Source organism: Oncorhynchus clarkii, chromosome 13 (assembly GCF_045791955.1).
Source record: "Oncorhynchus clarkii lewisi isolate Uvic-CL-2024 chromosome 13, UVic_Ocla_1.0, whole genome shotgun sequence".
In the NCBI taxonomy this organism is placed as follows: domain Eukaryota; kingdom Metazoa; phylum Chordata; class Actinopteri; order Salmoniformes; family Salmonidae; genus Oncorhynchus; species Oncorhynchus clarkii.
This window is the reverse complement of record NC_092159.1, coordinates 1,124,965-1,146,881: the sequence shown is the minus strand read 5'-3', so window position 1 is coordinate 1,146,881 and position 21,917 is coordinate 1,124,965. Positions and strand designations below refer to the sequence as shown.

The following is a 21,917-nucleotide window of genomic DNA, read 5'->3' as shown; positions in this document are numbered from 1 at the left end:
AAGTCCTGTGCCCCCGCGGTGGCAGTTGCACCTCCTACCGGTGGTTGTTCACGTCAAATCCTTGATTGGAAAAAAGGAAAGTTGTGATGGTCTGTGGGACGACCCAGCAGTCCATTTTAACAGTTGGTACTGTGGCCGAGCTGTCCAGAGAACTGGATTTAAGGACCCAGTCTTTCGGAGGTGTCGGTTCAAAGTCCACCGCTGCAACTTTTTCTCAACAGAAAACTGTAATGTCATTTCAAACAAGGCCACCAAGGACACCGGACAAATAAAGGGAATCCAGCCTTTACCCTAATTCCCACGTCTGTTATTGCAATTATCTGCCATGTTTTTCTAATTCAATCTGCTTCAGATATAAAAGCAGAAACTAATTCTCAGTTTATACGATGAAAGAAAGAGCAACATCAGATAAATTAACATTTTTAGAAAGAGAATCAAAAAAAGATGAAGGACGCAAGAGCAACATGAGATACATAAAGATTTTAAAGAAGAAAATGAAAAAGAAGACTGAAATACAAGGGAGTGCAGACGCTCTAGGTAACTGACGAGAAAGTGTGAATACTTTGCCACAGCTGGGTAGTGTGGCCGAGCGGTCTAAGGCGCTGGATTAAGGCTCCAGTCTCTAAGGAGGCGTGGGTTCAAATCCCACCACTGCCATCTTTATTGAGTTTGTTTGCGCAAGCTATCACATGTTCTGCTTTATTTCAGAGTTTTTACTTTCATGCAGGGCCATGCAAGGGAGAAAATAAGCAATGTTGTGTGTCACGGATGGGGATCCGACTCAATAGTGTAGTCCATCGCCTTAACCAACCAGCCACCAAGTCCTGTACTCCCACGGTGGCAGTTGCACCTCCTACCGGTGGTTGTTCACGTCAAATCCTTGATTGGAAAAAAGGAAAGTTGTGATGGTCTGTGCGACGACCAAGCAGTCCATTTTAACAGTTGGTACTGTGGCCGAGCTGTCCAGAGAACTGGATTTAAGGACCCAGTCTTTCGGAGGTGTCGGTTCAAAGTCCACCGCTTTAACTTTTTCTCAACAGAAAACTGTAATGTCATTTCAAACAAGGCCACCAAGGACACCGGACAAATAAAGGGAATCCAGCATTTACCCTAATTCCCACGTCTGTTATTGCAATTATCTGCCATGTTTTTCTAATTCAATCTGCTTCAGATATAAAAGCAGAAACTAATTCTCAGTTTATACGATGAAAGAAAGAGCAACATCAGATAAATTAAGATTTTTAGAAAGAGAATCAAAAAAAGATGAAGGACGCAAGAGCAACATGAGATACATAAAGATTTTAAAGAAGAAAATGAAAAAGAAGACTAAAATACAAGGAAGTGCAGACGCTCTAGGTAACTGACGAGAAAGTTTGGAAATCTTGCCAGAGCTGGGTAGTGTGGCCGAGCGGTCTAAGGCGCTGGATTAAGGCTCCAGTCTCTAAGGAGGCGTGGGTTCAAATCCCACCACTGCCATCTTTATTGAGTTTGTTTGCGCAAGCTATCACATGTTCTGCTTTATTTCAGTGTTTTTACTTTCATGCAGGGCCATGCAAGGGAGAAAAGAAGCAATGTTGTGTGTCACGGATGGGGTTCAACTGACGAGAAAGTGTGAAAACCTGAAGTAGAGCTGGGTAGTGTGGCCGAGCGGTCTAAGGCGCTGGATTTAGGCTCCAGTCTCTAAGGAGGCGTGGGTTCAAATCCCACCACTGCCATCTTTATTGAGTTTGTTTGCGCAAGCTATCACATGTTCTGCTTTATTTCAGAGTTTTTACTTTCATGCAGGGCCATGCAAGGGAGAAAATAAGCAATGTTGTGTGTCACGGATGGGGATCCGACTCAATAGTGTAGTCCATCGCCTTAACCAACCAGCCACCAAGTCCTGTGCCCCCGCAGTGGCAGTTGCACCTCCTACCGGTGGTTGTTCACGTCAAATCCTTGATTGGAAAAAAGGAAAGTTGTGATGGTCTGTGCGACGACCAAGCAGTCCATTTTAACAGTTGGTACTGTGGCCGAGCTGTCCAGAGAACTGGATTTAAGGACCCAGTCTTTCGGAGGTGTCGGTTCAAAGTCCACCGCTTTAACTTTTTCTCAACAGAAAACTGTAATGTCATTTCAAACAAGGCCACCAAGGACACCGGACAAATAAAGGGAATCCAGCCTTTACCCTAATTCCCACGTCTGTTATTGCAATTATCTGCCATGTTTTTCTAATTCAATCTGCTTCAGATATAAAAGCAGAAACTAATTCTCAGTTTATACGATGAAAGAAAGAGCAACATCAGATAAATTAACATTTTTAGAAAGAGAATCAAAAAAAGATGAAGGACGCAAGAACAACATGAGATACATAAAGATTTTAAAGAAGAAAATGAAAAAGAAGACTGAAATACAAGGGAGTGCAGACGCTCTAGGTAACTGACGAGAAAGTGTGAATATTTTGCCACAACTGGGTAGTGTGGCCGAGCGGTCTAAGGCACTGGATTAAGGCTCCAGTCTCTAAGGAGGTTCAAATCCCACCACTGCCATCTTTATTGAGTTTGTTTGCGCAAGCTATCACATGTTCTGCTTTATTTCAGAGTTTTTACTTTCATGCAGGGCCATGCAAGGGAGAAAATAAGCAATGTTGTGTGTCACGGATGGGGATCCGACTCAATAGTGTAGTCCATCGCCTTAACCAACCAGCCACCAAGTCCTGTACCCCCACGGTGGCAGTTGCACCTCCTACCGGTGGTTGTTCACGTCAAATCCTTGATTGGAAAAAAGGAAAGTTGTGATGGTCTGTGCGACGACCAAGCAGTCCATTTTAACAGTTGGTACTGTGGCCGAGCTGTCCAGAGAACTGGATTTAAGGACCCAGTCTTTCGGAGGTGTCGGTTCAAAGTCCACCGCTTTAACTTTTTCTCAACAGAAAACTGTAATGTCATTTCAAACAAGGCCACCAAGGACACCGGACAAATAAAGGGAATCCAGCATTTACCCTAATTCCCACGTCTGTTATTGCAATTATCTGCCATGTTTTTCTAATTCAATCTGCTTCAGATATAAAAGCAGAAACTAATTCTCAGTTTATACGATGAAAGAAAGAGCAACATCAGATAAATTAAGATTTTTAGAAAGAGAATCAAAAAAAGATGAAGGACGCAAGAGCAACATGAGATACATAAAGATTTTAAAGAAGAAAATGAAAAAGAAGACTAAAATACAAGGAAGTGCAGACGCTCTAGGTAACTGACGAGAAAGTTTGGAAATCTTGCCAGAGCTGGGTAGTGTGGCCGAGCGGTCTAAGGCGCTGGATTAAGGCTCCAGTCTCTAAGGAGGCGTGGGTTCAAATCCCACCACTGCCATCTTTATTGAGTTTGTTTGCGCAAGCTATCACATGTTCTGCTTTATTTCAGTGTTTTTACTTTCATGCAGGGCCATGCAAGGGAGAAAAGAAGCAATGTTGTGTGTCACGGATGGGGTTCAACTGACGAGAAAGTGTGAAAACCTGAAGTAGAGCTGGGTAGTGTGGCCGAGCGGTCTAAGGCGCTGGATTTAGGCTCCAGTCTCTAAGGAGGCGTGGGTTCAAATCCCACCACTGCCATCTTTATTGAGTTTGTTTGCGCAAGCTATCACATGTTCTGCTTTATTTCAGAGTTTTTACTTTCATGCAGGGCCATGCAAGGGAGAAAATAAGCAATGTTGTGTGTCACGGATGGGGATCCGACTCAATAGTGTAGTCCATCGCCTTAACCAACCAGCCACCAAGTCCTGTGCCCCCGCAGTGGCAGTTGCACCTCCTACCGGTGGTTGTTCACGTCAAATCCTTGATTGGAAAAAAGGAAAGTTGTGATGGTCTGTGCGACGACCAAGCAGTCCATTTTAACAGTTGGTACTGTGGCCGAGCTGTCCAGAGAACTGGATTTAAGGACCCAGTCTTTCGGAGGTGTCGGTTCAAAGTCCACCGCTTTAACTTTTTCTCAACAGAAAACTGTAATGTCATTTCAAACAAGGCCACCAAGGACACCGGACAAATAAAGGGAATCCAGCCTTTACCCTAATTCCCACGTCTGTTATTGCAATTATCTGCCATGTTTTTCTAATTCAATCTGCTTCAGATATAAAAGCAGAAACTAATTCTCAGTTTATACGATGAAAGAAAGAGCAACATCAGATAAATTAACATTTTTAGAAAGAGAATCAAAAAAAGATGAAGGACGCAAGAACAACATGAGATACATAAAGATTTTAAAGAAGAAAATGAAAAAGAAGACTGAAATACAAGGGAGTGCAGACGCTCTAGGTAACTGACGAGAAAGTGTGAATATTTTGCCACAGCTGGGTAGTGTGGCCGAGCGGTCTAAGGCACTGGATTAAGGCTCCAGTCTCTAAGGAGGTTCAAATCCCACCACTGCCATCTTTATTGAGTTTGTTTGCGCAAGCTATCACATGTTCTGCTTTATTTCAGAGTTTTTACTTTCATGCAGGGCCATGCAAGGGAGAAAATAAGCAATGTTGTGTGTCACGGATGGGGATCCGACTCAATAGTGTAGTCCATCGCCTTAACCAACCAGCCACCAAGTCCTGTGCCCCCGCAGTGGCAGTTGCACCTCCTACCGGTGGTTGTTCACGTCAAATCCTTGATTGGAAAAAAGGAAAGTTGAGATGGTCTGTGCGACGAACAAGCAGTCCATTTTAACAGTGGGTACTGTGGCCGAGCTGTCCAGAGAACTGGATTTAAGGACCCAGTCTTTCGGAGGTGTCGGTTCAAAGTCCACCGCTGCAAGTTTTTCTCAACAGAAAACTGTAATGTAATTTCAAACAAGGCCAGCAAGGACACCGGAAAATAAAGGGAATCCAGCCTTTACCCTCATTCACACGTCTATTATTGCTATTATCTGCCGTGTTTTTCTAATTCAATCTGCTTCAGACATAAAAGCAGAAACTAATTCTAAGTTTACACGATGAAAGAAAGAGCAACATCAGATAAATTAACATTTTTAGAAAGAGAATCAAAAAAAGATGAAGGACGCAAGAGCAACATGAGATACATAAAGATTTTAAAGAAGAAAATGAAAAAGAAGACTAAAATACAAGGAAGTGCAGACGCTCTAGGTAACTGACGAGAAAGTTTGGAAATCTTGCCAGAGCTGGGTAGTGTGGCCGAGCGGTCTAAGGCGCTGGATTAAGGCTCCAGTCTCTAAGGAGGCGTGGGTTCAAATCCCACCACTGCCATCTTTATTGAGTTTGTTTGCGCAAGCTATCACATGTTCTGCTTTATTTCAGTGTTTTTACTTTCATGCAGGGCCATGCAAGGGAGAAAAGAAGCAATGTTGTGTGTCACGGATGGGGTTCCAACTCAATAGTGTAGTCCATCGCCTTAACCAACCAGCCATCAAGTCCTGTGCCCCCACGGTGGCAGTTGCACCTCCTACCGGTAGTTGTTCACGTCAAATCCTTGATTGGAAAAAAGGAAAGTTGTGATGGTCTGTGCGATGACCAAGCAGTCTATTTTAACAGTGGGAACTGTGGCCAAGCTGTCCAGAGAACTGGATTTAAGGACCCAGTCTTTCAGAGGTGTCGGTTCAAAGTCCACCACTGCAACTTTTTCTCAACAGAAAACTGTAATGTAATTTCAAACAAGGCCACCAAGGACACCGGACAAATAAAGGGAATCCAGCCTTTACCCTCATTCCCACGTCTGTTATTGCAATTATCTGCCATGTTTTTCTAATTCAATCTGCTTCAGATATAAAAGCAGAAACTAATTCTAAGTTTATACCATGAAAGAAAGAGCAACATCAGATAAATTAACATTTTTAGAAAGAGAATCAAAAAAAGATGAAGGACGCAAGAGCAACATGAGATACATAAAGATTTTAAAGAAGAAAATGAAAAAGAAGACTAAAATACAAGGGAGTGCAGACGCTCTGGGTAACTGACGAGAAAGTGTGAAAACCTGAAGTAGAGCTGGGTAGTGTGGCCGAGCGGTCTAAGGCGCTGGATTTAGGCTCCAGTCTCTAAGGAGGCATGGGTTCAAATCCCACCACTGCCATCTTTATTGAGTTTGTATGCGCAAGCTATCACATGTTCTGCTTTATTTCAGCGTTTTTACTTTCATGCAGGGCCGTGCAAGGGAGAAAAGAAGCAATGTTGTGTGTCACGGATGGGGTTCCAACTCAATAGTGTAGTCCATCACCTTAACCAACCAGCCACCAAGTCCTGTGCTCTCACGGTGGCAGTTGCACCTCCTACCGGTGGTTGTTCATGTCAAATCCTTGATTGGAAAAAAGGAAAGTTGTGATGGTCTGTGGGACGACCCAGCAGTCCATTTTAACAGTTGGTACTGTGGGCGAGCTGTCCAGAGAACTGGATTTAAGGACCCAGTCTTTCAGAGGTGTCGGTTCAAAGTCCACCACTACAACTTTTTCTCAACAGAAAACTGTAATGTAATTTCAAACAAGGCCACCAAGGACACCGGACAAATAATGGGAATCCAGCCTTTACCCTCATTCCCACGTCTGTTATTGCAATTATCTGCCGTGTTTTTCCAATTCAATCTGCTTCAGACATAAAAGCAGAAACTAATTCTAAGTTTATACGATGGAAGAAAGAGCAACATCAGATAAATTAAGATTTTTAACCTCTTAGAGCTCTAGGGGCGCTATTTCATTTTTGGATAAAAAACGTTCCCGTTTTAAGCGCGATATTTTGTCACGAAAAGATGCTCGACTATGCATATTCTTGACAGTTTTGGAAAGAAAACACTCTGAAGTTTCAGAATCTGCAAAGATTTTGTCTGTAAGTGCCCCAGAACTCATTCTACAGGCGAAACCAAGATGATGCATCACCCAGGAATTAGCAGAATTTCTGAAGCTCTGTTTTCCATTGTCTCCTTATATGGCTGTGATTGCGCAAGGAATGAGCCTACACTTTCTGTCGTTCGCCCAAGGTCTTAGCAGCATTGTGACGTATTTGTAGGCATATCATTGGAAGATTGACCATAAGAGACTACATTTTCCAAGTGTCCGCCTGGTGTCCTGCGTCGAATTCGGTGCGCAATTGCCAGCTGCTTCCACTTTACCATTTGATTCAGGGGAGAAAGCATGTGTCCAAGAACGATGTATCAATGAAGAGATATGTGAAAAACACCTTGATGATTGATTCTAAACAACGTTTGCCATGTTTTCAGTCGATATTATGGAGTTAATTTGGAAAAAAGTTTGCGTTTTGAGGACTGAATTTATGGATTTTTTTTGGTAGCCAAATGTGATGTATAAAACGGAGCTATTTCTAATACACAAGGAATCTTTTTGGAAGAACTGAGCATCTGCTATCTAACTGAGAGTATCCTCATTGAAAACATCAGAAGTTCTTCAAAGGTAAATGATTTTATTTGAAGGCTTTTATGTTTTTGTTAATGTTGCGTGCTGGATGCTAACGCTAATGCTAACGCTAAATGCTAACGCGAAATGCTAACTCTAGCTAGCTACTTTTACACAAATTATTGTTTTCCTATGGTTGAGAAGCATATTTTGAAAATCTGAGATGACAGTGTTGTTTACAAAAGGCTAAGCTTGAGAGATGGCATATTTATTTCATTTCATTTGCGATTTTCATAAATAGTTAACGTTGTGTTATGCTAATGAGCTTGCTGATAGATTTACACAATCCTGGATACAGGGGTTTTTTCATAGCTAAACGTGACGCAGAAAACGGAGCGATTTGTCCTAAACAAATAATCTTTCAGGAAAAACTGAACATTTGCTATCTGAGAGTCTCCTCATTGAAAACATCTGAAGTTCTTCAAAGGTAAATTATTTTTTTGAATGCTTTTCTGTTTTTTTGTGTAAATGTTGCCAGCTGAATGCTATTGCTAAATGCTACATTAGCCATCAATACTGTTACACAAATGCTTGTTTTGCAATGGTTGAGAAGCATATTTTGAAAATCTGAGATGACAGTGTTGTTAACAAAAGGCTAAGCTTGAGAGCTAGCATATTTATTTCATTTCATTTGCGATTTTCATGAATAGTTAACGTTGCGTTATGGTAATGAGCTTGAGTCTGTATTCACGAACCCGGATCCGGGATGGGGAGATCAGAAAGGTTAAAAAGAGAATCAAAAAAAGATGAAGGACGCAAGAGCAACATGAGATACATAAAGATTTTAAAGAAGAAAATGAAAAAGAAGACTAAAATACAAGGAAGTGCAGACGCTCTAGGTAACTGACGAGAAAGTGTGGAAATCTTGCCAGAGCTGGGTAGTGTGGCCGAGTGGTCTAAGGCGCTGGATTTAGGCTCCAGTCTCTAAGGAGGCGTGGGTTCAAATCCCACCACTGCCATCTTTATTGAGTTTGTATGCGCAAGCTATCACATGTTCTGCTTTATTTCAGCGTTTTTACTTTCATGCAGGGCCATGCAAGGGAGAAAAGAAGCAATGTTGTGTGTCACGGATGGGGTTCCAACTCAATAGTGTAGTCCATCGCCTTAACCAACCAGCCACCAAGTCCTGTGCTCTCACGGTGGCAGTTGCACCTCCTACCGGTGGTTGTTCATGTCAAATCCTTGATTGGAAAAAAGGAAAGTTGTGATGGTCTGTGGGACGACCCAGCAGTCCATTTTAACAGTTGGTACTGTGGGCGAGCTGTCCAGAGAACTGGATTTAAGGACCCAGTCTTTCAGAGGTGTCGGTTCAAAGTCCACCACTACAACTTTTTCTCAACAGAAAACTGTAATGTAATTTCAAACAAGGCCACCAAGGACACCGGACAAATAAAGGGAATCCAGCCTTTACCCTCATTCCCACGTCTGTTATTGCAATTATCTGCCGTGTTTTTCCAATTCAATCTGCTTCAGACATAAAAGCAGAAACTAATTCTAAGTTTATACGATGGAAGAAAGAGCAACATCAGATAAATTAAGATTTTTAAAAAGAGAATCAAAAAAAGATGAAGGACGCAAGAGCAACATGAGATACATAAAGATTTTAAAGAAGAAAATGAAAAAGAAGACTAAAATACAAGGGAGTGCAGACGCTCTAGGTAACTGACGAGAAAGTGTGAATATTTTGCCAGAGCTGGGTAGTGTGGCCGAGCGGTCTAAGGCGCTGGATTTAGGCTCCAGTCTCTAAGGAGGCGTGGGTTCAAATCCCTCCATTGCTAACTTTATTGAGTTTTTTTGCACAAGCTATCACATGTTCTGCTTTATTTCATGTTTTTTACTTTCATGTCGGGCCATGCTAGGGAGAAAAGAAGCAATGATGTGTGTCACGGATGGGGTTCCAATTTAATAGTGTAGTCCATCGCCTTAACCAACCAGCCACCAAGTCCTGTGCTCCCGCGGTGGCAGTTGCACCTCCTACCGGTGGTTGTTCACGTCAAAGCCTAGATTGTAAACAATGAAAGTTGGGCTGGGCTGTGTGACGACCTAGCAGTCCATTTTAACTGTGGGTACTGTGGCCAAGCTGTCCAGAGAACTGTATTTAAGGATCCAGTCTTTCAGAGGCGTGGGTTCAAATCCCACCACTGCCATCTTTATTGAGTTTGTTTGCGCAAGCTATCACATGTTCTGCATTATTTCAGCGTTTTTACTTTCATGCAGGGCCGTGCAAGGGAGAAAAGAAGCAATGTTGTGTGTCACGGATGGGGTTCCAACTCAATAGTGTAGTCCATCGCCTTAACCAACCAGCCACCAAGTCCTGTTCTCTCACGGTGGCAGTTGCACCTCCTACCGGTGGTTGTTCACGTCAAATCCTTGATTGGAAAAAAGGAAAGTTGTGATGGTCTGTGGGACGACCCAGCAGTCCATTTTAACAGTTGGTACTTTGGGCGAGCTGTCCAGAGAACTGGATTTAAGGACCCAGTCTTTCAGAGGTGTCAGTTCAAAGTCCACCACTACAACTTTTTCTCAACAGAAAACTGTAATGTAATTTCAAACAAGGCCACCAAGGACACCGGACAAATAAAGGGAATCCAGCCTTTACCCTCATTCCCACGTCTATTATTGCTATTATCTGCCGTGTTTTTCTAATTCAATCTGCTTCAGACATAAAAACAGAAACCAATTCTAAGTTTATACGATGTAAGAAAGAGCAACATCAGATAAATTAAGATTTTTAGAAAGAGAATCAAAAAAAGATGAAGGACGCAAGAGCAACATGAGATACATAAAGATTTTAAAGAAGAAAATGAAAAAGAAGACTAAAATACAAGGAAGTGCAGACGCTCTAGGTAACTGACGAGAAAGTTTGGAAATCTTGCCAGAGCTGGGTAGTGTGGCCGAGCGGTCTAAGGCGCTGGATTAAGGCTCCAGTCTCTAAGGAGGCGTGGGTTCAAATCCCACCACTGCCATTTTTATTGAGTTTGTTTGCGCAAGCTATCACATGTTCTGCTTTATTTCAGTGTTTTTACTTTCATGCAGGGCCATGCAAGGGAGAAAAGAAGCAATGTTGTGTGTCACGGATGGGGTTCCAACTCAATAGTGTAGTCCATCACCTTAACCAACCAGCCACCAAGTCCTGTGCCCCCACGGTGGCAGTTGCACCTCCTACCGGTAGTTGTTCACGTCAAATCCTTGATTGGAAAAAAGGAAAGTTTTGATGGTCTGTGCGATGACCAAGCAGTCTATTTTAACAGTGGGAACTGTGGCCAAGCTGTCCAGAGAACTGGATTTAAGGACCCAGTCTTTCAGAGGTGTCGGTTGAAAGTCCACCACTGCAACTTTTTCTCAACAGAAAACTGTAATGTAATTTCAAACAAGGCCACCAAGGACACCGGAAAATAAAGGGAATCCAGCCTTTACCCTCATTCCCACGTCTATTATTGCTATTATCTGCCGTGTTTTTCTAATTCAGTCTGCTTCAGACATAAAAGCAGAAACTAATTCTAAGTTTATACGATGAAAGAAAGAGCAACATCAGATAAATTAAGATTTTTAGAAAGAGAATCAAAAAAAGATGAAGGACGCAAGAGCAACATGAGATACATAAAGATTTTAAAGAAGAAAATGAAAAAGAAGACTAAAATACAAGGGAGTGCAGACGCTCTAGGTAACTGACGAGAAAGTGTGAATATTTTGCCAGAGCTGGGTAGTGTGGCCGAGCGGTCTAAGGCGCTGGATTTAGGCTCCAGTCTCTAAGGAGGCGTGGGTTCAAATCCCACCACTGCCATCTTTATTGAGTTTGTTTGCGCAAGCTATCACATGTTCTGCTTTATTTCAGCGTTTTTACTTTCATGCAGGGCCATGCAAGGGAGAAAAGAAGCAATGTTGTGTGTCACGGATGGGGTTCCAACTCAATAGTGTAGTCCATCGCCTTAACCAACCAGCCACCAAGTCCTGTGCTCTCACGGTGGCAGTTGCACCTCCTACCGGTGGTTCTTCACGTCAAATCCTTGATTGGAAAAAAGGAAAGTTGTGATGGTCTGTGCGACGACCAAGCAGTCCATTTTAACAGTGGGTACTGTGGCCAAGCTGTCCAGAGAACTGTATTTAAGGATCCAGTCTTTCAGAGGTGTGGGTTCAAAGTCCACCGCTTTAACTTTTTCTCAACAGAAAACTGTAATGTAATTTCAAGCAAGGCCACCAAGGACACCGGACAAATAAAGGGAATCCAGCCTTTACCCTAATTCCCACGTCTGTTATTGCAGTTATCTGCCGTGTTTTTCTAATTCAATCTGCTTCAGACATAAAAGCAGAAACTAATTCTAAGTTTATACGATGGAAGAAAGAGCAACATCAGATAAATCAAGATTTTTAAAAAGAGAATCAAAAAAAGATGAAGGACGCAAGAGCAACATGAGATACATAAAGATTTTAAAGAAGAAAATGAAAAAGAAGACTAAAATACAAGGAAGTGCAGACGCTCTAGGTAACTGACGAGAAAGTTTGGAAATCTTGCCAGAGCTGGGTAGTGTGGCCGAGCGGTCCAAGGCGCTGGATTTAGGCTCCAGTCTCTAAGGAGGCGTGGGTTCAAATCCTACCACTGCCATCTTTATTGAGTTTGTTTGCGCAAGCTATCACATGTTCTGCTTTATTTCACCGTTTTTACTTTCATGCAGGGCCATGCAAGGGAGAAAAGAAGCAATGTTGTGTGTCACGGATGGGGTTCCAACTCAATAGTGTAGTCCATCGCCTTAACCAACCAGCCACCAAGTCCTGTGCCCCCACGGTGGCAGTTGCACCTCCTACCGGTAGTTGTTCACGTCAAATCCTTGATTGGAAAAAAGGAAAGTTGTGATGGTCTGTGCGATGACCAAGCAGTCTATTTTAACAGTGGGAACTGTGGCCAAGCTGTCCAGAGAACTGGATTTAAGGACCCAGTCTTCTGGAGGTGTCGGTTCAAAGTCCACCACTGCAAGTTTTTCTCAACAGAAAACTGTAATGTAATTTCAAACAAGGCCACCAAGGACACCGGACAAATAAAGGGAATCCAGCCTTTACCCTAATTCCCACGTCTGTTATTGCAATTATCTGCCGTGTTTTTCTAATTCAATCTGCTTCAGACATAAAAGCAGAAACTAATTCTAAGTTTATACGATGGAAGAAAGAGCAACATCAGATAAATTAAGATTTTTACGAAGACAATCAAAAAAAGATGAAGGACGCAAGAGCAACATGAGATACATCAAGATTTTAAAGAAGAAAATGAAAAAGAAGACTAAAATTCAAGGGAGTGCAAACGCTCTAGGTAACTGACGAGAAAGTGTGAATATTTTGCCAGAGCTGGGTAGTGTGGCCGAGCGGTCTAAGGCGCTGGATTAAGGCTCCGGTCTCTAAGGAGGCGTGGGTTCAAATCCCACCACTGCCATCTTTATTGAGTTTGTTTGCGCAAGCTATCACAAGTTCTGCTTTATTTCAGCGTTTTTACTTTCATGCAGGGCCATGCAAGGGAGAAAAGAAGCAATGTTGTGTGTCACGGATGGGGTTCCAACTCAATAGTGTAGTCCATCGCCTTAACCAACCAGCCACCAAGTCCTGTGCCCCCGATGTCGCAGTTGCACCTCCTACCGGTGGTTGTTCACGTCAAATCCTTGATTGGAAAAAAGGAAAGTTGTGATGGTCTGTGCAACGACCCAGCAGTCCATTTTAACAGTTGGTACTGTGACCGAGCTGTCCAGAGAACTGGATTTAAGGACCCAGTCTTTCGGAGGTGCAAAATGAGATACATAAAGATTTTAAAGAAGAAAATGAAAAAGAAGACTAAAATACAAGGGAGTGCAGACGCTCTAGGTAACTGACGAGAAAGTGTGAATATTTTGCCAGAGCTGGGTAGTGTGGCCGAGCGGTCTAAGGCGCTGGATTTAGGCTCCAGTCTCTAAGGAGGCGTGGGTTCAAATCCCACCACTGCCATCTTTATTGAGTTTGTTTGCGCAAGCTATCACATGTTCTGCTTTATTTCAGCGTTTTTACTTTCATGCAGGGCCATGCAAGGGAGAAAAGAAGCAATGTTGTGTGTCACGGATGGGGTTCCAACTCAATAGTGTAGTCCATCGCCTTAACCAACCAGCCACCAAGTCCTGTGCTCTCACGGTGGCAGTTGCACCTCCTACCGGTGGTTCTTCACGTCAAATCCTTGATTGGAAAAAAGGAAAGTTGTGATGGTCTGTGCGACGACCAAGCAGTCCATTTTAACAGTGGGTACTGTGGCCAAGCTGTCCAGAGAACTGTATTTAAGGATCCAGTCTTTCAGAGGTGTGGGTTCAAAGTCCACCGCTTTAACTTTTTCTCAACAGAAAACTGTAATGTAATTTCAAGCAAGGCCACCAAGGACACCGGACAAATAAAGGGAATCCAGCCTTTACCCTAATTCCCACGTCTGTTATTGCAGTTATCTGCCGTGTTTTTCTAATTCAATCTGCTTCAGACATAAAAGCAGAAACTAATTCTAAGTTTATACGATGGAAGAAAGAGCAACATCAGATAAATCAAGATTTTTAAAAAGAGAATCAAAAAAAGATGAAGGACGCAAGAGCAACATGAGATACATAAAGATTTTAAAGAAGAAAATGAAAAAGAAGACTAAAATACAAGGAAGTGCAGACGCTCTAGGTAACTGACGAGAAAGTTTGGAAATCTTGCCAGAGCTGGGTAGTGTGGCCGAGCGGTCCAAGGCGCTGGATTTAGGCTCCAGTCTCTAAGGAGGCGTGGGTTCAAATCCTACCACTGCCATCTTTATTGAGTTTGTTTGCGCAAGCTATCACATGTTCTGCTTTATTTCACCGTTTTTACTTTCATGCAGGGCCATGCAAGGGAGAAAAGAAGCAATGTTGTGTGTCACGGATGGGGTTCCAACTCAATAGTGTAGTCCATCGCCTTAACCAACCAGCCACCAAGTCCTGTGCCCCCACGGTGGCAGTTGCACCTCCTACCGGTAGTTGTTCACGTCAAATCCTTGATTGGAAAAAAGGAAAGTTGTGATGGTCTGTGCGATGACCAAGCAGTCTATTTTAACAGTGGGAACTGTGGCCAAGCTGTCCAGAGAACTGGATTTAAGGACCCAGTCTTCTGGAGGTGTCGGTTCAAAGTCCACCACTGCAAGTTTTTCTCAACAGAAAACTGTAATGTAATTTCAAACAAGGCCACCAAGGACACCGGACAAATAAAGGGAATCCAGCCTTTACCCTAATTCCCACGTCTGTTATTGCAATTATCTGCCGTGTTTTTCTAATTCAATCTGCTTCAGACATAAAAGCAGAAACTAATTCTAAGTTTATACGATGGAAGAAAGAGCAACATCAGATAAATTAAGATTTTTACAAAGACAATCAAAAAAAGATGAAGGACGCAAGAGCAACATGAGATACATCAAGATTTTAAAGAAGAAAATGAAAAAGAAGACTAAAATTCAAGGGAGTGCAAACGCTCTAGGTAACTGACGAGAAAGTGTGAATATTTTGCCAGAGCTGGGTAGTGTGGCCGAGCGGTCTAAGGCGCTGGATTAAGGCTCCGGTCTCTAAGGAGGCGTGGGTTCAAATCCCACCACTGCCATCTTTATTGAGTTTGTTTGCGCAAGCTATCACAAGTTCTGCTTTATTTCAGCGTTTTTACTTTCATGCAGGGCCATGCAAGGGAGAAAAGAAGCAATGTTGTGTGTCACGGATGGGGTTCCAACTCAATAGTGTAGTCCATCGCCTTAACCAACCAGCCACCAAGTCCTGTGCCCCCGATGTCGCAGTTGCACCTCCTACCGGTGGTTGTTCACGTCAAATCCTTGATTGGAAAAAAGGAAAGTTGTGATGGTCTGTGCAACGACCCAGCAGTCCATTTTAACAGTTGGTACTGTGACCGAGCTGTCCAGAGAACTGGATTTAAGGACCCAGTCTTTCGGAGGTGCAAAATGAGATACATAAAGATTTTAAAGAAGAAAATGAAAAAGAAGACTAAAATACAAGGAAGTACAGACGCTCTAGGTAACTGACGAGAAAGTGTAAATATTTTGCCAGAGCTGGGTAGTGTGGCCGAGCGGTCTAAGGCGCTGGATTAAGGCTCCAGTCTCTAAGGAGGAGTGGGTTCAAATCCCACCACTGCCATCTTTATTGAGTTTTTTTGCGCAAGCTATCACATTTCTGCTTTGTTTCTGGGTTTTTACTTTCATGTCGCCCATGCAAGGGAGAAAAGAAGCAATGTTGTGTGTCACGGATGGGGTTCCAACTCAATAGTGTAGTCCATCACCTTAACCAATCAGCCACCAGGTCCTGTGCTCTCGCTGTGGCAGTTGCACCTACTACCGGGGGTTGTTCACGTCAAATCCTTGATTGGAAAAAAGGAAAGTTGTGATGGTCTGTGCAACGACCCAGCAGTCCATTTTAACAGTTGGTACTGTGACCGAGCTGTCCAGAGAACTGGATTTAAGGACCCAGTCTTTCGGAGGTGTGGGTTCAAAGTCCACCTCTGCAACTTTTTCTCAACAGAAAACTGTAATGTAATTTCAAACAAGGCCACCAAGGACACCGGACAAATAAAGGGAATCCAGCCTTTACCCTAATTCCCACCTCTGTTATTGCAATTATTTGCGGTGTTTTTCTAATTCAATCTGCTTCAGACATAAAAGCAGAAACTAATTCTAAGTTTATACGATGGAAGAAAGAGCAACATCAGATAAATTAAGATTTTTAAAAAGAGAATCAAAAAAAGATGAAGGACGCAAGAGCAACATGAGATACATAAAGATTTTAAAGAAGAAAATGAAAAAGAAGACTAAAATACAAGGCAGTGCAGACGCTCTAGGTAACTGACGAGAAAGTGTGGAAATCTTACCAGAGCTGGGTAGTGTGGCCGAGTGGTCTAAGGCGCTGGATTTAGGCTCCAGTCTCTAAGGAGGCGTGGGTTCAAATCCCACCACTGCCATCTTTATTGAGTTTGTTTGCGCAAGCTATCACATGTTCTGCTTTATTTCAGCGTTTTTACTTTCATGCAGGGCCATGCAAGGGAGAAAAGAAGCAATGTTGTGTGTCACGGATGGGGTTCCAACTCAATAGTGTAGTCCATCGCCTTAACCAACCAGCCACCAAGTCCTGTGCTCTCACGGTGGAAGTTGCACCTTCTACCAGTGGTTGTTCACGTCAAATCCTTGATTGGAAAAAACGAAAGTTGTGATGGTCTGTGCGACGACCCAGCAGTCCATTTTAACAGTTGGTACTGTGGCCGAACTGTCCAGAGAACTGGATTTAAGGACCCAGTCTTTCGGAGGTGTCGGTTCAAAGTCCACCGCTGCAACTTTTTCTCAACAGAAAACTGTAATGTAATTTCAAACAAGGCCACCAAGGACACCGGACAAATAAAGGTAATCCAGCCTTTACCCTAATTCCCACATCTGCCGTGTTTTTCTCATTCAGTCTGCTTCAGACATAAAAGCAGAAACTAATTCTAAGTTTATACGATGGAAGAAAGAGCAACATCAGATAAATTAAGATTTTTAGAAAGAGAATCAAAAAAAGATGAAGGACGCAAGAGCAACATGAGATACATAAAGATTTTAAAGAAGAAAATGAAAAAGAAGACTAAAATACAAGGCAGTGCAGACGCTCTAGGTAACTGACGAGAAAGTGTGGAAATCTTACCAGAGCTGGGTAGTGTGGCCGAGTGGTCTAAGGCGCTGGATTTAGGCTCCAGTCTCTAAGGAGGCGTGGGTTCAAATCCCACCACTGCCATCTTTATTGAGTTTGTTTGCGCAAGCTATCACATGTTCTGCTTTATTTCAGCGTTTTTACTTTCATGTCGTCCATGCAAGGGAGAAAAAAACAAATGTTGTGTGTCACGGATGGGGTTCCAACTCAATAGTGTAGTCCATTGCCTTAACCAACCAGCCACCAAGTCCTGTGCCCCCGCGGTGGCAGTTGCACCTCCTACCGTTGGTTGTTCACGTCAAAGACTTGGTTGTAAACAAGGAAAGTTGGCCTGGGCTGTGCGACGACCTAGCAGTCCATTTTAACAGTGGGTACTGTGGCCAAGCTGTCCAGAGAACTGTATTTAAGGATCCAGTCTTTCAGAGGTGTGGGTTCAAAGTCCACCGCTTTAACTTTTTCTCAACAGAAAACTGTAATGTAATTTCAAGCAAGGCCACCAAGGACACCGGACAAATAAAGGGAATCCAGCCTTTACCCTAATTCCCACGTCTGTTATTGCAGTTATCTGCCGTGTTTTTCTAATTCAATCTGCTTCAGACATAAAAGCAGAAACTAATTCTAAGTTTATACGATGGAAGAAAGAGCAACATCAGATAAATTAAGATTTTTAAAAAGAGAATCAAAAAAAGATGAAGGACGCAAGAGCAACATGAGATACATAAAGATTTTAAAGAAGAAAATGAAAAAGAAGACTAAAATACAAGGAAGTGCAGACGCTCTAGGTAACTGACGAGAAAGTTTGGAAATCTTGCCAGAGCTGGGTAGTGTGGCCGAGCGGTCCAAGGCGCTGGATTTAGGCTCCAGTCTCTAAGGAGGCGTGGGTTCAAATCCTACCACTGCCATCTTTATTGAGTTTGTTTGCGCAAGCTATCACATGTTCTGCTTTATTTCACCGTTTTTACTTTCATGCAGGGCCATGCAAGGGAGAAAAGAAGCAATGTTGTGTGTCACGGATGGGGTTCCAACTCAATAGTGTAGTCCATCGCCTTAACCAACCAGCCACCAAGTCCTGTGCCCCCACGGTGGCAGTTGCACCTCCTACCGGTAGTTGTTCACGTCAAATCCTTGATTGGAAAAAAGGAAAGTTGTGATGGTCTGTGCGATGACCAAGCAGTCTATTTTAACAGTGGGAACTGTGGCCAAGCTGTCCAGAGAACTGGATTGAAGGACCCAGTCTTCTGGAGGTGTCGGTTCAAAGTCCACCACTGCAAGTTTTTCTCAACAGAAAACTGTAATGTAATTTCAAACAAGGCCACCAAGGACACCGGACAAATAAAGGGAATCCAGCCTTTACCCTAATTCCCACGTCTGTTATTGCAATTATCTGCCGTGTTTTTCTAATTCAATCTGCTTCAGACATAAAAGCAGAAACTAATTCTAAGTTTATACGATGGAAGAAAGAGCAACATCAGATAAATTAAGATTTTTACAAAGACAATCAAAAAAAGATGAAGGACGCAAGAGCAACATGAGATACATAAAGATTTTAAAGAAGAAAATGAAAAAGAAGACTAAAATACAAGGCAGTGCAGACGCTCTAGGTAACTGACGAGAAAGTGTGGAAATCTTGCCAGAGCTGGGTAGTGTGGCCGAGTGGTCTAAGGCGCTGGATTTAGGCTCCAGTCTCTAAGGAGGCGTGGGTTCAAATCCCACCACTGCCATCTTTATTGAGTTTGTTTGCGCAAGCTATCACATGTTCTGCTTTATTTCAGCGTTTTTACTTTCATGCAGGGCCATGCAAGGGAGAAAAGAAGCAATGTTGTGTGTCACGGATGGGGTTCCAACTCAATAGTGTAGTCCATCGCCTTAACCAACCAGCCACCAAGTCCTGTGCTCTCACGGTGGAAGTTGCACCTTCTACCAGTGGTTGTTCACGTCAAATCCTTGATTGGAAAAAAGGAAAGTTGTGATGGTCTGTGCGACGACCCAGCAGTCCATTTTAACAGTTGGTACTGTGGCCGAACTGTCCAGAGAACTGGATTTAAGGACCCAGTCTTTCGGAGGTGTCGGTTCAAAGTCCACCGCTGCAACTTTTTCTCAACAGAAAACTGTAATGTAATTTCAAACAAGGCCACCAAGGACACCGGACAAATAAAGGTAATCCAGCCTTTACCCTAATTCCCACATCTGCCGTGTTTTTCTCATTCAGTCTGCTTCAGACATAAAAGCAGAAACTAATTCTAAGTTTATACGATGGAAGAAAGAGCAACATCAGATAAATTAAGATTTTTAAAAAGAGAATCAAAAAAAGATGAAGGACGCAAGAGCAACATGAGATACATAAAGATTTTAAAGAAGAAAATGAAAAAGAAGACTAAAATACAAGGCAGTGCAGACGCTCTAGGTAACTGACGAGAAAGTGTGGAAATCTTACCAGAGCTGGGTAGTGTGGCCGAGTGGTCTAAGGCGCTGGATTTAGGCTCCAGTCTCTAAGGAGGCGTGGGTTCAAATCCCACCACTGCCATCTTTATTGAGTTTGTTTGCGCAAGCTATCACATGTTCTGCTTTATTTCAGCGTTTTTACTTTCATGTCGTCCATGCAAGGGAGAAAAAAACAAATGTTGTGTGTCACGGATGGGGTTCCAACTCAATAGTGTAGTCCATTGCCTTAACCAACCAGCCACCAAGTCCTGTGCCCCCGCGGTGGCAGTTGCACCTCCTACCGTTGGTTGTTCACGTCAAAGACTTGGTTGTAAACAAGGAAAGTTGGCCTGGGCTGTGCGACGACCTAGCAGTCCATTTTAACAGTGGGTACTGTGGCCAAGCTGTCCAGAGAACTGTATTTAAGGATCCAGTCTTTCAGAGGTGTGGGTTCAAAGTCCATCGCTTTAACTTTTTCTCAACAGAAAACTGTAATGTAATTTCAAGCAAGGCCACCAAGGACACCGGACAAATAAAGGGAATCCAGCCTTTACCCTAATTCCCACGTCTGTTATTGCAGTTATCTGCCGTGTTTTTCTAATTCAATCTGCTTCAGACATAAAAGCAGAAACTAATTCTAAGTTTATACGATGGAAGAAAGAGCAACATGAGATACATAAAGATTTTAAAGAAGAAAATGAAAAAGAAGACTAAAATTCAAGGGAGTGCAAACGCTCTAGGTAACTGACGAGAAAGTGTGAATATTTTGCCAGAGCGGGGTAATGTGGCCGAGCGGTCTAAGGCGCTGGATTAAGGCTCCGGTCTCTAAGGAGGCGTGGGTTCAAATCCCACCACTGCCATCTTTATTGAGTTTGTTTGCGCAAGCTATCACAAGTTCTGCTTTATTTCAGCGTTTTTACTTTCATGCAGGGCCATGCAAGGGAGAAAAGAAGCAATGTTGTGTGTCACGGATGGGGTTCCAACTCAATAGTGTAGTCCATCGCCTTAACCAACCAGCCACCAAGTCCTGTGCCCCCGATGTCGCAGTTGCACCTCCTACCGGTGGTTGTTCACGTCAAATCCTTGATTGGAAAAAAGGAAAGTTGTGATGGTCTGTGCAACGACCCAGCAGTCCATTTTAACAGTTGGTACTGTGACCGAGCTGTCCAGAGAACTGGATTTAAGGACCCAGTCTTTCGGAGGTGCAAAATGAGATACATAAAGATTTTAAAGAAGAAAATGAAAAAGAAGACTAAAATACAAGGAAGTACAGACGCTCTAGGTAACTGACGAGAAAGTGTAAATATTTTGCCAGAGCTGGGTAGTGTGGCCGAGCGGTCTAAGGCGCTGGCTTAAGGCTCCAGTCTCTAAGGAGGAGTGGGTTCAAATCCCACCACTGCCATCTTTATTGAGTTTTTTTGCGCAAGCTATCACATTTCTGCTTTGTTTCTGGGTTTTTACTTTCATGTCGCCCATGCAAGGGAGAAAAGAAGCAATGTTGTGTGTCACGGATGGGGTTCCAAATCAATAGTGTAGTCCATCACCTTAACCAATCAGCCACCAGGTCCTGTGCTCTCGCTGTGGCAGTTGCACCTACTACCGGGGGTTGTTCAAGTCAAATCCTTGATTGGAAAAAAGGAAAGTTGTGATGGTCTGTGCAACGACCCAGCAGTCCATTTTAACAGTTGGTACTGTGACCGAGCTGTCCAGAGAACTGGATTTAAGGACCCAGTCTTTCGGAGGTGCAAAATGAGATACATAAAGATTTTAAAGAAGAAAATGAAAAAGAAGACTAAAATACAAGGAAGTACAGACGCTCTAGGTAACTGACGAGAAAGTGTAAATATTTTGCCAGAGCTGGGTAGTGTGGCCGAGCGGTCTAAGGCGCTGGATTAAGGCTCCAGTCTCTAAGGAGGAGTGGGTTCAAATCCCACCACTGCCATCTTTATTGAGTTTTTTTGCGCAAGCTATCACATTTCTGCTTTGTTTCTGGGTTTTTACTTTCATGTCGCCCATGCAAGGGAGAAAAGAAGCAATGTTGTGTGTCACGGATGGGGTTCCAACTCAATAGTGTAGTCCATCACCTTAACCAATCAGCCACCAGGTCCTGTGCTCTCGCTGTGGCAGTTGCACCTACTACCGGGGGTTGTTCACGTCAAATCCTTGATTGGAAAAAAGGAAAGTTGTGATGGTCTGTGCAACGACCCAGCAGTCCATTTTAACAGTTGGTACTGTGACCGAGCTGTCCAGAGAACTGGATTTAAGGACCCAGTCTTTCGGAGGTGTGGGTTCAAAGTCCACCTCTGCAACTTTTTCTCAACAGAAAACTGTAATGTAATTTCAAACAAGGCCACCAAGGACACCGGACAAATAAAGGGAATCCAGCCTTTACCCTAATTCCCACCTCTGTTATTGCAATTATCTGCGGTGTTTTTCTAATTCAATCTGC

The 21,917-nt window shown here is 43.1% G+C and overlaps 24 non-coding genes across 24 annotated transcripts; all 24 read left to right on the top strand.

Moving 5' to 3' along the window:
- Positions 1–575: 575 nt before the first annotated feature.
- On the top strand, positions 576–657 carry trnal-aag (transfer RNA leucine (anticodon AAG)). Its single transcript has one exon. It is a non-coding gene; the product is annotated as a tRNA-Leu (tRNA).
- Positions 658–1,394: 737 nt separating this feature from the next.
- On the top strand, positions 1,395–1,476 carry trnal-aag (transfer RNA leucine (anticodon AAG)). Its single transcript has one exon. It is a non-coding gene; the product is annotated as a tRNA-Leu (tRNA).
- Positions 1,477–1,633: 157 nt separating this feature from the next.
- Positions 1,634–1,715, top strand: trnal-uag (transfer RNA leucine (anticodon UAG)). The gene has a single exon. It is a non-coding gene; the product is annotated as a tRNA-Leu (tRNA).
- Positions 1,716–3,265: 1,550 nt separating this feature from the next.
- Positions 3,266–3,347, top strand: trnal-aag (transfer RNA leucine (anticodon AAG)). The gene has a single exon. It is a non-coding gene; the product is annotated as a tRNA-Leu (tRNA).
- A 157-nt stretch (positions 3,348–3,504) lies between these two features.
- Positions 3,505–3,586, top strand: trnal-uag (transfer RNA leucine (anticodon UAG)). Its single transcript has one exon. It is a non-coding gene; the product is annotated as a tRNA-Leu (tRNA).
- Positions 3,587–5,135: 1,549 nt separating this feature from the next.
- On the top strand, positions 5,136–5,217 carry trnal-aag (transfer RNA leucine (anticodon AAG)). Its single transcript has one exon. It is a non-coding gene; the product is annotated as a tRNA-Leu (tRNA).
- A 738-nt stretch (positions 5,218–5,955) lies between these two features.
- Positions 5,956–6,037, top strand: trnal-uag (transfer RNA leucine (anticodon UAG)). The gene has a single exon. It is a non-coding gene; the product is annotated as a tRNA-Leu (tRNA).
- A 2,207-nt stretch (positions 6,038–8,244) lies between these two features.
- trnal-uag (transfer RNA leucine (anticodon UAG)) lies at positions 8,245–8,326 on the top strand. Its single transcript has one exon. It is a non-coding gene; the product is annotated as a tRNA-Leu (tRNA).
- Positions 8,327–9,063: 737 nt separating this feature from the next.
- Positions 9,064–9,145, top strand: trnal-uag (transfer RNA leucine (anticodon UAG)). The gene has a single exon. It is a non-coding gene; the product is annotated as a tRNA-Leu (tRNA).
- A 1,106-nt stretch (positions 9,146–10,251) lies between these two features.
- Positions 10,252–10,333, top strand: trnal-aag (transfer RNA leucine (anticodon AAG)). The gene has a single exon. It is a non-coding gene; the product is annotated as a tRNA-Leu (tRNA).
- Positions 10,334–11,069: 736 nt separating this feature from the next.
- On the top strand, positions 11,070–11,151 carry trnal-uag (transfer RNA leucine (anticodon UAG)). Its single transcript has one exon. It is a non-coding gene; the product is annotated as a tRNA-Leu (tRNA).
- A 737-nt stretch (positions 11,152–11,888) lies between these two features.
- Positions 11,889–11,970, top strand: trnal-uag (transfer RNA leucine (anticodon UAG)). Its single transcript has one exon. It is a non-coding gene; the product is annotated as a tRNA-Leu (tRNA).
- A 737-nt stretch (positions 11,971–12,707) lies between these two features.
- Positions 12,708–12,789, top strand: trnal-aag (transfer RNA leucine (anticodon AAG)). Its single transcript has one exon. It is a non-coding gene; the product is annotated as a tRNA-Leu (tRNA).
- Positions 12,790–13,249: 460 nt separating this feature from the next.
- trnal-uag (transfer RNA leucine (anticodon UAG)) lies at positions 13,250–13,331 on the top strand. Its single transcript has one exon. It is a non-coding gene; the product is annotated as a tRNA-Leu (tRNA).
- A 737-nt stretch (positions 13,332–14,068) lies between these two features.
- On the top strand, positions 14,069–14,150 carry trnal-uag (transfer RNA leucine (anticodon UAG)). The gene has a single exon. It is a non-coding gene; the product is annotated as a tRNA-Leu (tRNA).
- A 737-nt stretch (positions 14,151–14,887) lies between these two features.
- Positions 14,888–14,969, top strand: trnal-aag (transfer RNA leucine (anticodon AAG)). Its single transcript has one exon. It is a non-coding gene; the product is annotated as a tRNA-Leu (tRNA).
- A 460-nt stretch (positions 14,970–15,429) lies between these two features.
- trnal-aag (transfer RNA leucine (anticodon AAG)) lies at positions 15,430–15,511 on the top strand. Its single transcript has one exon. It is a non-coding gene; the product is annotated as a tRNA-Leu (tRNA).
- A 735-nt stretch (positions 15,512–16,246) lies between these two features.
- On the top strand, positions 16,247–16,328 carry trnal-uag (transfer RNA leucine (anticodon UAG)). Its single transcript has one exon. It is a non-coding gene; the product is annotated as a tRNA-Leu (tRNA).
- Positions 16,329–17,049: 721 nt separating this feature from the next.
- On the top strand, positions 17,050–17,131 carry trnal-uag (transfer RNA leucine (anticodon UAG)). The gene has a single exon. It is a non-coding gene; the product is annotated as a tRNA-Leu (tRNA).
- A 736-nt stretch (positions 17,132–17,867) lies between these two features.
- On the top strand, positions 17,868–17,949 carry trnal-uag (transfer RNA leucine (anticodon UAG)). Its single transcript has one exon. It is a non-coding gene; the product is annotated as a tRNA-Leu (tRNA).
- Positions 17,950–18,686: 737 nt separating this feature from the next.
- On the top strand, positions 18,687–18,768 carry trnal-uag (transfer RNA leucine (anticodon UAG)). The gene has a single exon. It is a non-coding gene; the product is annotated as a tRNA-Leu (tRNA).
- A 721-nt stretch (positions 18,769–19,489) lies between these two features.
- On the top strand, positions 19,490–19,571 carry trnal-uag (transfer RNA leucine (anticodon UAG)). Its single transcript has one exon. It is a non-coding gene; the product is annotated as a tRNA-Leu (tRNA).
- A 675-nt stretch (positions 19,572–20,246) lies between these two features.
- trnal-aag (transfer RNA leucine (anticodon AAG)) lies at positions 20,247–20,328 on the top strand. Its single transcript has one exon. It is a non-coding gene; the product is annotated as a tRNA-Leu (tRNA).
- A 1,000-nt stretch (positions 20,329–21,328) lies between these two features.
- Positions 21,329–21,410, top strand: trnal-aag (transfer RNA leucine (anticodon AAG)). Its single transcript has one exon. It is a non-coding gene; the product is annotated as a tRNA-Leu (tRNA).
- Positions 21,411–21,917: the final 507 nt, after the last annotated feature.